The sequence below is a fragment of the Pongo pygmaeus genome, chromosome 11, assembly GCF_028885625.2.
Source record: "Pongo pygmaeus isolate AG05252 chromosome 11, NHGRI_mPonPyg2-v2.0_pri, whole genome shotgun sequence".
In the NCBI taxonomy this organism is placed as follows: domain Eukaryota; kingdom Metazoa; phylum Chordata; class Mammalia; order Primates; family Hominidae; genus Pongo; species Pongo pygmaeus.
Window position 1 is genome coordinate 121,275,892 of NC_072384.2, and position 13,129 is coordinate 121,289,020.

General features: G+C 38.9%; 1 long non-coding RNA gene across 1 annotated transcript; it reads left to right on the forward strand.

The window, feature by feature from the left end:
- Positions 1–1,414: 1,414 nt before the first annotated feature.
- Positions 1,415–12,372, forward strand: LOC129031976 (uncharacterized). Its single transcript, XR_008501163.1, has 4 exons — positions 1,415–1,614; positions 4,259–4,396; positions 5,068–5,147; positions 9,518–12,372. It is a non-coding gene; the product is annotated as an uncharacterized LOC129031976 (long non-coding RNA).
- The last annotated feature ends 757 nt before the right edge of the window (positions 12,373–13,129 follow it).

Consider the following 13,129-nt stretch of genomic DNA (forward strand, 5'->3'; position numbering starts at 1 on the left):
TGCGCACCTAGGGGTAGGTCTCTGAACTGGCTGCCCCGGGGCGTACCTGTCTCTTGTGGTCGAAATTGCCAAGGTGAAATAAACTCCAGTCTCCCATAGCGCTCCCAGGCTTATTAGGAAGAAGAAATTCCCGCCTAAGAAATTTTGGTCAGACCAGTTGATCTCAAAACTCTGTCTCCTGATAAGATGTTATCAATGACAGTGGTGCCCAAAACTTCATTAGCAATTTTAATTTCGCTTCAGTCCTGTGGTCCTGTGATCTCGCCCTGCCTCCACTTGCCTTGTGATATTCTATTACCCTGTTAAGTACTTGATGTCTGTCACCTACACCTATTCGTATACTCCCTCCCCTTTTGAAACTCCCTAATAAAAACTTGCTGGTTTTTGTGGCTTGTGGGGCATCACAGATCCTACCAATGTGTGATGTCTGCCCCGGACACCCAGCTTTAAAATTTCTCTCTTTTGTACTCTGTCCTTTTATTTCTCAAGCCAGCTGACGCTTAGGAAAATAGAAAAGAACCTACGTGATTATCGGGGCAGGTCCCCCGATAGACCCACAGACCTATAATAAGCTAATAAGCCCAGTCCAGAGTAGCTGCCCCACGGACACATGAATTCTAATTGTTGATTGTTGTTTGAAGCCATAGGGTTTTGAGGTGATTTTATATGCAGGAGTAGTTGGTAATCATTATAATTGTGAAGGATGGCCTTTTGGATTTCAGATAGGCGACGGGGATCTGAAAGATTGAAATAGAAGGGCAGTGTGTGTGGTGGGGGGCATCTCTTAATTCTCCACACTTGTTGGAACTAGAATACCAAATGGCAACTGAGTTACAGACAATGGACAGCTACCCATTATTACAGTGTAGGAGATAAGGTCTCCTTAGGTCATGAAGTTAAACTGATGCTCAGATACCTGAGCTTTTCAATTAAGTTCATTTGAACAAAGACCAAGTGGGGTTGAACCGGCAACAGCGAATTAAGTGACCTAAACTATTAGGTCTATGGAGAAAGAAATCAAGCAGTAGTACGTTGAGGTTAGATCTAGATCAGGAGGTGGAGTTTTTCCTGTGAAGGTCCAGATAGCAAATATTTTACACTTTGTGGGCTCTACACTCTCTATCACAACTTTTCAACATTCAGCATTGCTAACATGCAAATAAATGTGATTGACTACATTCAATAAAACTTTATTTACAGAAGCATAGAGTGTCTGGAATTGGCCCACAGGTTATAGTTTGCTCACTTCTCATCTAGATTCTTGTAATAATATTGTATTATTGAATAAAACATTTAAAACTAATTATTTGTGAGAAATTTAAGGTAACAATGGTAAATATGTGGCATGTATACTCAAAGTTCTCCCTTTGAGCCAACAATAGACATCACAATCTTTCCTGGAATTCTTTCTCCCAGATTGGAAGTGTCCTCTGAATTCTTCATATCTCAGCAATCCAGACAGTCATTACCAATTTGTCAATGCTTGTAAGCTACATAAAGGAAAATAATAATAACCACAACTCAAAGGCTTCTCTTTTATCAGCCATAGAAAAATGTTTCAACTTTACAAAGTGACTGTGAATTTGAGTTAAACCCTCTGACAACAAATTGGAGGTAAGTGTAATAGAGTAATAATAAAAACATTGAAATTATAAGAATTTCTTAATGTTATTTTATGCCAAAGCATTTGCTTTTGATGTATACATATTTGCTTTTGAAGCTGTGAAACTTGGATTGAAGATATAGTAGGGAACATGAAGATCCATACTAGGGATCATCTGGTTAAGGTGGAGAGTAGAGTTGTAAAAAAAAAAAGTAGGGACATTGGAGGTGGAGTGAGGAAAGAGTTGTTTGTAAAATTAGATAGGTTCCTTGGTGTGATGCTGCATGAATGTAGCTACACCATGTGTCTGTGGACAGTGAGATATGATGATGAGACAGATTGGATAGGAATCTTGGTAACTAATTCCCTAAGCTCAGTGGAGGTGAATGTAGTCTTTGCCACAGAGCTGTGATGGCTGCAGATGGAAGAAGGTTTGAAGAAAAACAGTGAACACTGCAAGCTATTTTGAGGAAATCTGTCAAAATTGAAAAGTATTTTCTCCTCAGTGGTCCAACATAAGTCCAATATGGATTATTGATCATGGTTTTGGTAATTTCACATGAACTGAGCCTAAATAATCAGGCATGTGCTGTGCTGAGTACTGCCAAGGTTGTTTAATTGCAAAATCAATTCCAAGGCACTGTAGCTCCTAGCCAAAGCCTCTTTGCTAATCAGGCCTGAATGTGTTGGATGGGGATAGCCAATAAGATGCAACACTGGCCTTCTGTTATAACAATGGGATTTCCTTTTTACAGTTCTTTATGGGGCCCTCATCCCTTGGTAATGGCTTGTGAACAGGTTGAACTCCTCAGGCAATTCTTGAATAATCTTTTCCCCCACACAGCCATAAAGAAGGCCAGCCTGGAAACTTGTATCCCATGATTTGATCAGTCTGCTGAGAGGGCTGGAGAGTTCTCTTGATATGACACTTGTGAAGTCATAATAAAGCTGGGTCGGATCCACAGTGGCAGGTGGCTCAGGCATCAGCAATGCAGTCATTTAATGAGATAAACTTGAAAACACGAAGCAAAAGTTTGGAGGACTGAATGTTTACTGAGAAAGTTCAATGAGTAGAGTTATTCTTTGGAGAGGGTCCCCCCAAAGCCTTGGAAGAAGTAAAAATTGTAGGGCTATGACTTTTGAGTGAGACCATAAAACTTTCTAATTCTTGCCAAAACAGAAAGGATTTTAAAACGTCAAGTTGGATGAGGTTCCCCTTGAAGCAGGACTTACCGTTGCCCTGGAGTCACAGGGGGTTGGGCTGAGGACAGCTTTGACTTAATTTGCATTTTCCGAACCTTAGTCCGTTTTCACACTGCTGTAAAGCTACCACCTGAGATTGGGTAATTTACAGACAAAAGACATTTAATTCACTCACAGTTTTGCATGGCTAGAGAGGCCTCAGGAAACCTACAATCATGGCGGAAGGTAAAGCGGAAGCAAGGCATGTCTTACATGGTGGCAGGAGAGAGAGAGATATGGGCAAAACTGCAATTTTTAAGCCATCAGATCTCATGAGAACTCCCTCAGTATCATGAGAACGGCATGGGGGAACCACCCTCATGATCCAATCACCTCCCTCCCACCAGGTTCCTCCCTCGACACATGGGGATTACAATTTGAGATGAGATTTGTGTGGGAACACACACCCAAACTATGCCACCAACCTATGCCCTACTGAAAGACAGGTATTCTGAGATCAAGTGACACTAATCATCCTGAGCTGAGATTTCCTGGCATTCCTCTCTACCACCACTCTTTCTTTGACACCTCTCTGACCACTCCTCAACCGCCGACCCCCATGCACATCTTCGATAATGAGAAAAAAAAAAAGAATACAGGACCTCTCCTCTTTATCTTGTTTTTGTGTTCCAAACTCAGAGTCTCTTGTCCAAAATGGTTGGTCAGACAACTTATGAGTGAAGCTGAATATAACAGTGTCAAGTGTCTATAAATTGTTACGCTCTGAGCAGATCACAAGGTCAAGAGATCGAGACCAACCTCACCAACATGGTGAAACTCTGTCTCTACTAAAAATACAAAAATTAGCTGGGCGTGTTGGTGCGCACCTGTAGTCCCAGCTACTCAGGAGGCTGAAGCAGGAGAATCTCTTGAACCCAGGAGGCAGATGTTGCAGTGAGCTGAGATCACACCACTGCACTCCAGCCTGGGTGACAGAGTGAGACTCCATCTCAAAAAAAAAAAAAAATTGTTACGCTCTCTTGTCCACTATATCTCAGGTAGAAAATATCTGTCAAAAGTATAGATACCCTCAGTATGTCAAAACACGAAGTTTCTAGACACAAACTCCATTGACCCAATTCCTAAAATTCTTCCAAAATTCTTCTCTTCACTCTGAATCCCCTGAGGGGAGATAAAGATGAGAGGGGTGTTCAAGACTATGGGGCCAAGAGGTAGTGAAGGGATAAAAAATGTTGTAAGACCTTGAATGTGTGAGGCTTCTGAAGGAGACTTTGCAAGACAAGAGCTGGTTTTTATTTGCCATAAAGGATTTCAGTAATGCTGCTCCTCATGTGATTCATGCACTTGTAGACTGGCCAGCTAACAAAACATCTGTTTACAGAAAAGTGATGAAATATGGAAAGTATCACTGCTAATTGTATTTCTATTGTACCCCTTTCATTTTCTTTCCAGACTAGAAGCTCGGGAGCTTTCTTCATTCTTTTATTAAGAACAAAATGACCAGCAGGAGAACAATGTGAAATTCACTGAGACCTGAATGAAATGCAAGAAAATATTATTATGAAATGGTCTACCTAATTAATAATGTTGGTAAATTGAACTTCAGTGTCTGGTTGACAGCTGACCTAATATAACCTAAATAGGAAGACAATAAAACTCATCTAGGGAAACTCATTTTAAAGTTTATTAATGCTGTTTTCCTCAGCCTGTATGCCTGCTGGCAAATCATTTTATTTTCAGTGATAGAGTCCTACAGAACCCCATTATAGGCCGTATAACCTACATTATGATCCTTCTGTGTTAGAGTGGGAGTGACAGACTGTCCATCCCCATCTGGAAATATCATTTAATGCATGCTATGACTGATTAGATGGAACAACTTCTTTCTACATAATGAAGTTTACTACAGAAAAATTTACAGGAAAAATATTCAGTAAACACTAAAATACCAAATATTTGCATCTCTATCAATGATCATCTGGTCTCTCTCCCTAAAATCCTATAACTGTACATTTTAACATAGCTGTAAACACAGTGTGTGCACATGGTTTTGTGTTTTTGCTTTCTTCACCTAACATATCACATGCATATTTCCATAATGGAATACACAATACAATTTTAAAGCCCACAGACGGTTTAACATATTGATGTATTTAGTGAATATTTTAATACCACTTTTCCGTGCTGAAGCTAATATCCTAGCATCTGCCAATTGGAAGTAATTTTTAACTGAATTAATTATGTATGTACTTGTTTCCCAGGACACACAAGCCTGAAAGATGAAAGATACGGTGTTTATACTTCTCCCTAGGAAGAGCCATAGGCCTTGGGCCCCACCGAGGTAATTCTGGACCCTAGCCCCAGGTCCCTTTCTTGTGATGATAGAATTCTTTTGAGGCTTTGCACATGTTCTTGGAGAGTCATTATCATTTTCCTCTTTGCCCCCATATGGCTTTCCAGCTGCTACATATTGAGCATGCTTATTGTCTTTCTATCACCCCTTGACTGTTGGTATTTCCTTCCTCGGTGTGGTTCTAGTTGCATAACCCTCAGGAAGTTGCTCTCCTGATTGGGGGAAGGAATCTCTTTCCATTGTGGATAAAATCATGCTGTTGCTTCTCAGCTTTTATCTATGCACTCATTCATTCATCAGATAGCAATGAGCACTTTCTAAGGCTTTTTACCAATGCATGACACTGGGGATATGGTGGTAGACATGCAGATACAGTCTCTCCCTATGAAGATTACAGTCTTGCAGTTGTCTTCCATTACTCCACGTTAGTGTTGTTATTTTTACTTACTTTTTAAGTGTAGTGTTCCCTCACTACCACCAACCTCCGTGAACATAGTGAATTTAGACTATACTCTCACCACTGATATCCAATCAGTATCCCCAGGGCATTATAATATATTGTCTCCCCTAACAAGCAAAATTTTTCCTCCTCTAACTTATTCATTGAGAGGTTAAGTTTGTCCCCTGCACTTCCTCTCAGCCTCATTTTTATAAGTATGAATGCATCTCATCCATCTGCTGCTTCACTCCCAGACTCCAACAATGAGTGCCTTTGGAGATACACAGAATAAGACCATTTGGAACTTCATTACATATATATATATATGTGTGTGTATATATATATATATATATATATATATATTTTTGAGACAGAGTCTCGCTCTGTTGCCCAGGCTGGAGTGCAGTGGCGTCATCTCGGCTCACTGCAACCTCTGCCTCCCAGGTTCAAGTGATTCTCCTGCCTCAGCCTCCCTAGTAGCTGGGGCTACAGGTGCATGCCACCATGCCCAGATAATTTTTTGTATTTTTAGTAGAGATGGGGTTTCACCGTGTTAGCCAAGATGGTCTTGATCTCCTGACCTTGTGATCCACCTGCCTCAGCCTCCCAAAGTGCTGGGATTACAATCGTGAGTCACTGTGCCCAGCCACCTATATATAACCTATATATAAATTTTTATACCTAACAATGTATGTAAGGTGCCTCACTTTGAATTAAGTAATGTAGACTCATGTGTTTCATATATTGATATAACACAACATGCTAAAATGGCTAAAAATGAGAGCTATAGAAATAAATTTGCTGTTCACATTCAGGATTTCTGAGGCTGGTGAGAGTATCCTAGCAACCACCACCTGTTACTTGAAGCCACCTAAGTTAAATGTTGATTGCAGAATGAGGAGATGAAGGGGGTTAGAAAGGAAGGTGAAGTGGAAAATCAACCATTGAAAACCGCCAGGGATGAAAGCCTTCTATTTTATTATCTTAAAATGTCTGAAGTGCAATATGGGAGAGGACTTCGTGAAGTTCCTTCAACATTTTATGTAATATCCTGGGGGTAAAGAGGAAAGCTTGACTTCCTCCTCTCCTTCAAAGAGCTCTTAATTCCCTTGTGTTTTTACTCACTATCCCCAGTGTGCTAGCTACTGCAGGGACACGAAGACAAATAGGACATCTGGGATGAGCCAGATGGAGCTTAATTTAGGCTTTGACATGGGCAGATGACTTTTCTTAATTTTAGATTCTTCGAGTCACAAGAGATAAAATTATGACCTTTCAGATTGTTGAGAACATATTTAAAAGTCTCCTGCACCTCGTATTGTCATATGGTTAACCAGTCACTTCCTTCCTTCCTGTTTCTTTTCTTCATTTTCCCTATTTCCTCCCTTCTTTCCCTACAAGCCTTTATTTCTCCCTTTCATTATTAAAAAGATGATAAGCTCCTTTCTAAGGTCAAACTAATTTTAATGATAAACATTTATATCCCAACATCAAATTTTATATATATATATATGCATATACATGTATACTTGCTAGATTAGAATAGGAATGCCACAGAACTTCATAAAGGGTTATAGAAAATACATGTACTAAAATATGTAACAACATGTAACTGTAACAAAAGACATAAAGGCTCTGATATGGTTTGGCTGTGTCCCTAGCCAAATCTCATCTTGAATTGTAGTTCCCATAATTGCCACACGTTGTGGGAGGGACCTGGTGGGAGAGAAATTGAATCATGGGGGCAGTTTCCCTCATACTGTTCTCATGGTAGTGAATAAGTCTTACAAGATCTGATGGTTTTATAAGGGGTTTCCCCCTTCACTTGGCTCTCACAATCTCTTGCCTGACGCCATATAAGACATGCCTTTTGCCTTCCACCATTATTGTGAGGCCGCCCCAATCATGTGGAACTGTGAGTTCCTTAAACCTCTTTTTTCTTTATAAATTACCCAGTCTTGGGTTTATCAGCAGCATGAAAACGGACTAATACAGGCTCCATTTGGCTACAGTTGTTATGCAAATTTGTGTGTATCTCATGTCAGATGTGATGTCAGTAAGGGAAGGTGGTGAGAAAAATGTATTTTGGAGGGGACACTTTGAAACCACAGCAGAAGACATGGAGGTAGAGTTGGGGAGTGGGTTGCTATGATTTTGCTGTGTCCCCACCCAAAATATCATCTTGAATTATAATCCCCACATGTCAAGGGTGGAACCAGGTGGAGGTAATTGGATCATGGGAGCGGTTCCCCCATGCTGTTCCAGTGATAGTGCATGAGTCTCATGAGGTCTGATGGTTTTATAAGCATCTGACATTTCCCCTGCATGTATTCACTCTGTCCTGCCGCCCTGTGGAGAAGGTGCCTGCTTCTCCTTTGCCTTCCGTCATGATTGTGCTTTTTCTAAGGCTTCCCCAGCGATGCGGAACTGTGAGTTAATTAAACCTCTTCCCTGTATAAATTACCCAGTCTCGGGCAGTTCTTCATAGAAAGAATACAACCCATCAGAATCTGATTGAGAAAATCAAAGTGATATTCATGATAAAAACAACCAATATTTATGATAGTAACAATAAAAGCACAAGAACATTTATTAGGGATTTATGCATAGATCATCTCTTCTGATCCTCGCTATAATCCTGCAACACAGTTTTTATTGTCACCTTCAAAAAGACTAAAGTTTAAGGTATGAGATCCCTATGAAATGGTAGAGGTAGAATTTGAAACCAACTCTTATGATTCTAAATCCTAGGTTCTTTCTCCTGTAGTATGCTGCTCATATTTTCAAATAATTATATAGATAAGAAGCCCTCCCTTATAGAAGTATAAAAGTTTATATCAAAGATTAGGGGAGAAAACTGTGGTTTTTCTCACCACCTTCCCTTACCCATATCACATCTGACACAGAGACACACACACATTTGCATACACAGTTGTAACCAAATGGAACCTTCATGTCTTTTGCTAGATACATGTTGTTACATATTTTAGTACATTTTTAAATAACACTTTATGAAGCTCTGTGACATTCCTATTCTAGTCTAGCAGGTTTTTCTCAAATGATGACTTCTCAAAGAACAGATTTTTAAATGAATTTAATCTTTCATTTTGAACAAATGATTTGATCTTGAACAATATTTGTTTAGTACTTATTGAATAGACATGCTTGGAATTTTACGTCATTAGCCAATATACATTAATCCCTTCGGCTCTTAACTTATTTCGCAAACCTTTAAGAATGGCACCAATTCTTTTGTTGCATCTCAACTTGCCTTCTATCAGCAGGGAACTCTGCTATTGACTGTGGTAACACATCCATACTTGAGTGTGCAATGAGTGTTGTGATAATGGCAGAGAGAAAGGAAATGCATATCCCAAAGCAAAAGGGCAAGAGAAAAAAGAATTTTTGTGGCCATTGGAGATCTAAATTAAATAGTTTGAATTCTGGCTCAAGAGTTTTGTGCTCTTTTAACTCATTCCCCATCTCTACCACCATACCTTCTGCTATGGTTTGAATATGTCCTTTCCAAAATACATGTGTCAAAACTTAGTGGCCAATATAATGGTATAACGAAGTGGGACCTTTAAGAGGTGATTAGGTCATGAGGGCTCCTCCTCTTATTAATGGAATTAAGGCCTTTATGAAAGAGGCTTTGGACAGAACTGGGCTGGCTTACCCTTCTGCCTTTCACTTTGTGAGGACGCAGCATTCCTCCCCTCTGAAGGATGCAAGAACAAGGTGCCATCTTGAAAGCAGAGAGCACTTCTCACCAGATAACCTACTAGTACCTTGATCTTGAACTTCCCAGTCTCTCCAACTGTGAGAAAATAAATTTCTGTTCTTCCTAAACCACCCAGTCTTAGGTATTTTGTTATAGCAGCACAAACAGACTAAACATCTGCCTCTGCATGTTCCATAGGTTTGAACAAGCAGCGGGAATTAACAATGGCGAAATAATAGGACCTCGGCTATTGGCAGATGCACAAGTGACCATGGTACTGGTTGGAGGAGGGAGATGACCCTGTGAAAGAATGAGCAATACTCAGTTCAACAGGAAATTCAGCCAAGTCATGAGCAAGAGATGGGCTGCTGCAATCTTGCGGGAACCCTTGTATCAGCAGCTTTAGAAATACCTCTTCTTGGCTAGGACTCGGCTATGGATTGGAATGGATCTCAGAGTAGATCCAGGGTTCCAGAGATTACAGCACAGCAGTCTTCAAGGACAAGACTGACGTCATTCTGAGCCACACATATCACATTACTGAAAAGATTAAACCTTAATTAGTTAGATTGTAGTGAATAAAACTTACTCAAATTGTGTATCCCTCCAGCTACCCAATCACCTACAAACACACAGTGATAGTAAGAATGAACACAAGGCTTTATTTTAGATTTACTCTGTAGGTCCAAAGGCATCTCTTTTGAACTGTGATACAGGTAAAAGTATAACACACACATTAAAAGAATATTCTTCAGAGATGGTGAAAATGAGTTCAATTTGTATGAAATGATAGAAAATGAAACCATCCAAATATCAGTACTCTCATTCTTCTCTGAGGCACAAAATGCCACAGCTTAATAGGAAAGTTACAAATTAGCTATAAGGGAGAAAAGAAGAAAATCTTCAGACATACAGAGAGAGCCTTTTCTTTATTGTTACCTTGATAAAACTATAATCTTTCAAGAAAAATTACCATCTTCACAAACTCTGATCATTCATATTACAACCAGTGATGAGAAAGTAATGGTTAAGGACAAAGTCAAAAGATTTGCCTCAAATTATTACCACAACCACCACTGCATTTTGATGTACAAATATGAAATAACAATTACTTGGCAATCATTTATAAATTCTAAATTATACCAAATAGTACATGTTCTTAGATACAATAAAGAAACATGAAGGAATTCTATTAGCTAGTAAGTGCCTCTATCTGTATGCCAGCCTAAATCTCTGCTTGCCCATTATGTTGTAATGCATTCAGAAAATCTCCATGGTAACTTCTAGACACATATCCAAATAACTGAATATTTTCCATTTGTCTCACATATTTTACTTTACACATGGACTTGCCTTGTCACCTGACTGCATTTATGTGAAAATTACATACACACATACAAACACATGTGTGTATACATATACCCATCCAAATTTCTAAAAATAATTTCGAAGAACTCAGGAAAAACTGATACAGTTAGCACAGAGCAGTTAGAGACATTTTATTGAGATTGTTAGAAGGAGAAAGATAGTGGTACTAGGAAAATGAGATACGATAATTTAAATGTTCTGCTAGTCCAGTAGTCTGGGTAGAAAGAAAAATGTATTCTTCCTTCTGTAGCTGTCATTTGACAAAAAAGAAGTAGAAGACAAACTCATATTCATCCTTAATTGAAATAGGAATTGAGTTGTAGCTTACATAAAAGACATTCATATTGTGATTAAAAAAACACTCCTACCAAAGTGAGGAAACATCTAAACACAAGCTATATAGAAACACATGTCAATTTCATTTACAGTTGACAAAGCCCAAGGGACGGAGTTGACACTATACAAGTCTTGAGTATCTTTATGGCGGTAACATGCCTGAATATGCTCTGAGAGGTCAACCAAAGGTTACCTAGGTACCTAGCGAACTAGGTGAGGTTGTTCTGTTTCCATACTCTCATCTAATTTTCCCCCGCTGCCATCCAGTCACATTCTGCTCACTCCTACACATTGAAGCCTATTCCTAGGGAGGATCTAATAGTTCCTTAATTAAGTCTTTTTATTTTAGGAATCTTCAGTGTTTGAATTTTAAGATTTGCCTCCAATATGAAATGAGAGGACTTTGCCTTCACTACTCAGCTTGAAGAAAGAGGAAGAGATTTATTTGGGGTGGAGAATGTGAAGCCGTCCCAGTGACTGCCTCTTCCATGAATTGTCTTTCTGTTCCAAGGCAATGACCTCAGTGTTGTCAACTAGGAGGCACCTGAGCTAGTAAGGAGAAGCCAGGCAAGAGAGAGATTCGCCTCATCCCCACTGGTTAAATATTTTGCTCATAAAAAATTTTGGAAATATATTTATTAAGGATAACTATGTGCAACAGTTTCTAAAATGTCATTTGGGATGTTGCACGAGTGATCAATGTTAGGGTGGCATGAAAATCCTGAACTGTAGCTAGCAGGCTTTAGCAGCTGAAGGCATTTTGTTTAATACTGTAAATACAGCACCAGAGTTTAACTGCATTGACAATTATTTTACTGCTGACCCATGGACCACAGAGTGGTTAAAAGCAAGGGCATTTGAGGCAGGTGGCCTGAAGGTTCATGTCCCTGCTGCGTCATTTACCATCTCCATGACCATGGGCAAGTTACTTAACTTCTGTAAGCCTTAGTTTTCTCCCCATAAGTTAAAATAAAGATGTACCTTCCTTATGAGTTTGGTAAGACAAATACCTTAGATAATGCATATAAAGTAATTAACATCATGCCTTGAATGCAGTAATTTCTCCAAAAATATTATTGCCACTACCATTCTACTATTATTACAATTGTTATTTTTGCATATATTTCTCAAAAATACAGTGGAAATGTAAGCATGTAAACGTTATCGTGTTCAGTATAATATACAAACATTAGCATAAGTATTTCCTTTCTCATGAGCTTTGTGCAGAGATCACCTGCTAATGAATGTGGAAAAATAGAAATAAATTTAGAACATTTCTGTAGAATCGAAGTTATGTTCAGGTTCTCTAACACTTGAAAACAATAAAAGCATTAAAAAATTTTTATCTCAGAGAACTCGCTTAAATCAAATGCTTTGAAATATTTTAAAGAAATGCTAATTTGGAGATCTTAAAAAAGAATGAGATCTAAAAGATATCAGATGGCAGACCAAAAGAAAACTGGGCATAATTTTCCAAAAAAATATTTTATACTCTGTCCTTCGTTTTCATTTATTTTGGGGTAAGTTTCCATGGAGTTCTATCCTTGTGGAGTAATTGAACTAGGCTGATGTCTAAAAAGCAAGAAAATATTCTAGAAAATTAAGCCTGAAAGCTAACATAACTTTCCCTCTTGAAGCATTTAAGAAGACGGGATTTCTCAAACCGGTAATCAAAGATTACCTGGATCAGAGTCACCTGGGGGCATTTGTTAACAAGGCAGATTCCTAAACCCCAGAGGCCATACTAAATCAGAGTATTGTCCCAATAATACACATCTTAAAAAGAGTCTCTTTACATTGTTTGTCATTTTGATAAATGCTGGGTGAATAAATACCTTCTTTGGATATTTTAAAGGAAAGCACTTCTTTTGCTAGTATTTATTTTAAATGAAAGATCATCATGGCCAGGTTTTTTAAATTATTGTTATTCATTTTTGGCTTTACAAGGCTGGCAAATATGCTTCTCATTTCTGGCTACAGCCAAGCATTAGAAATGGGTCATCACAGTGTTAATGAAGGAGTGCACTGAACTAAAGGTGTGAGGTAGGGGCATTTCCTGTGCAGTGCCTGTACGGTTGCTTGCCTGTTCAATCGTGTGTTCATTTA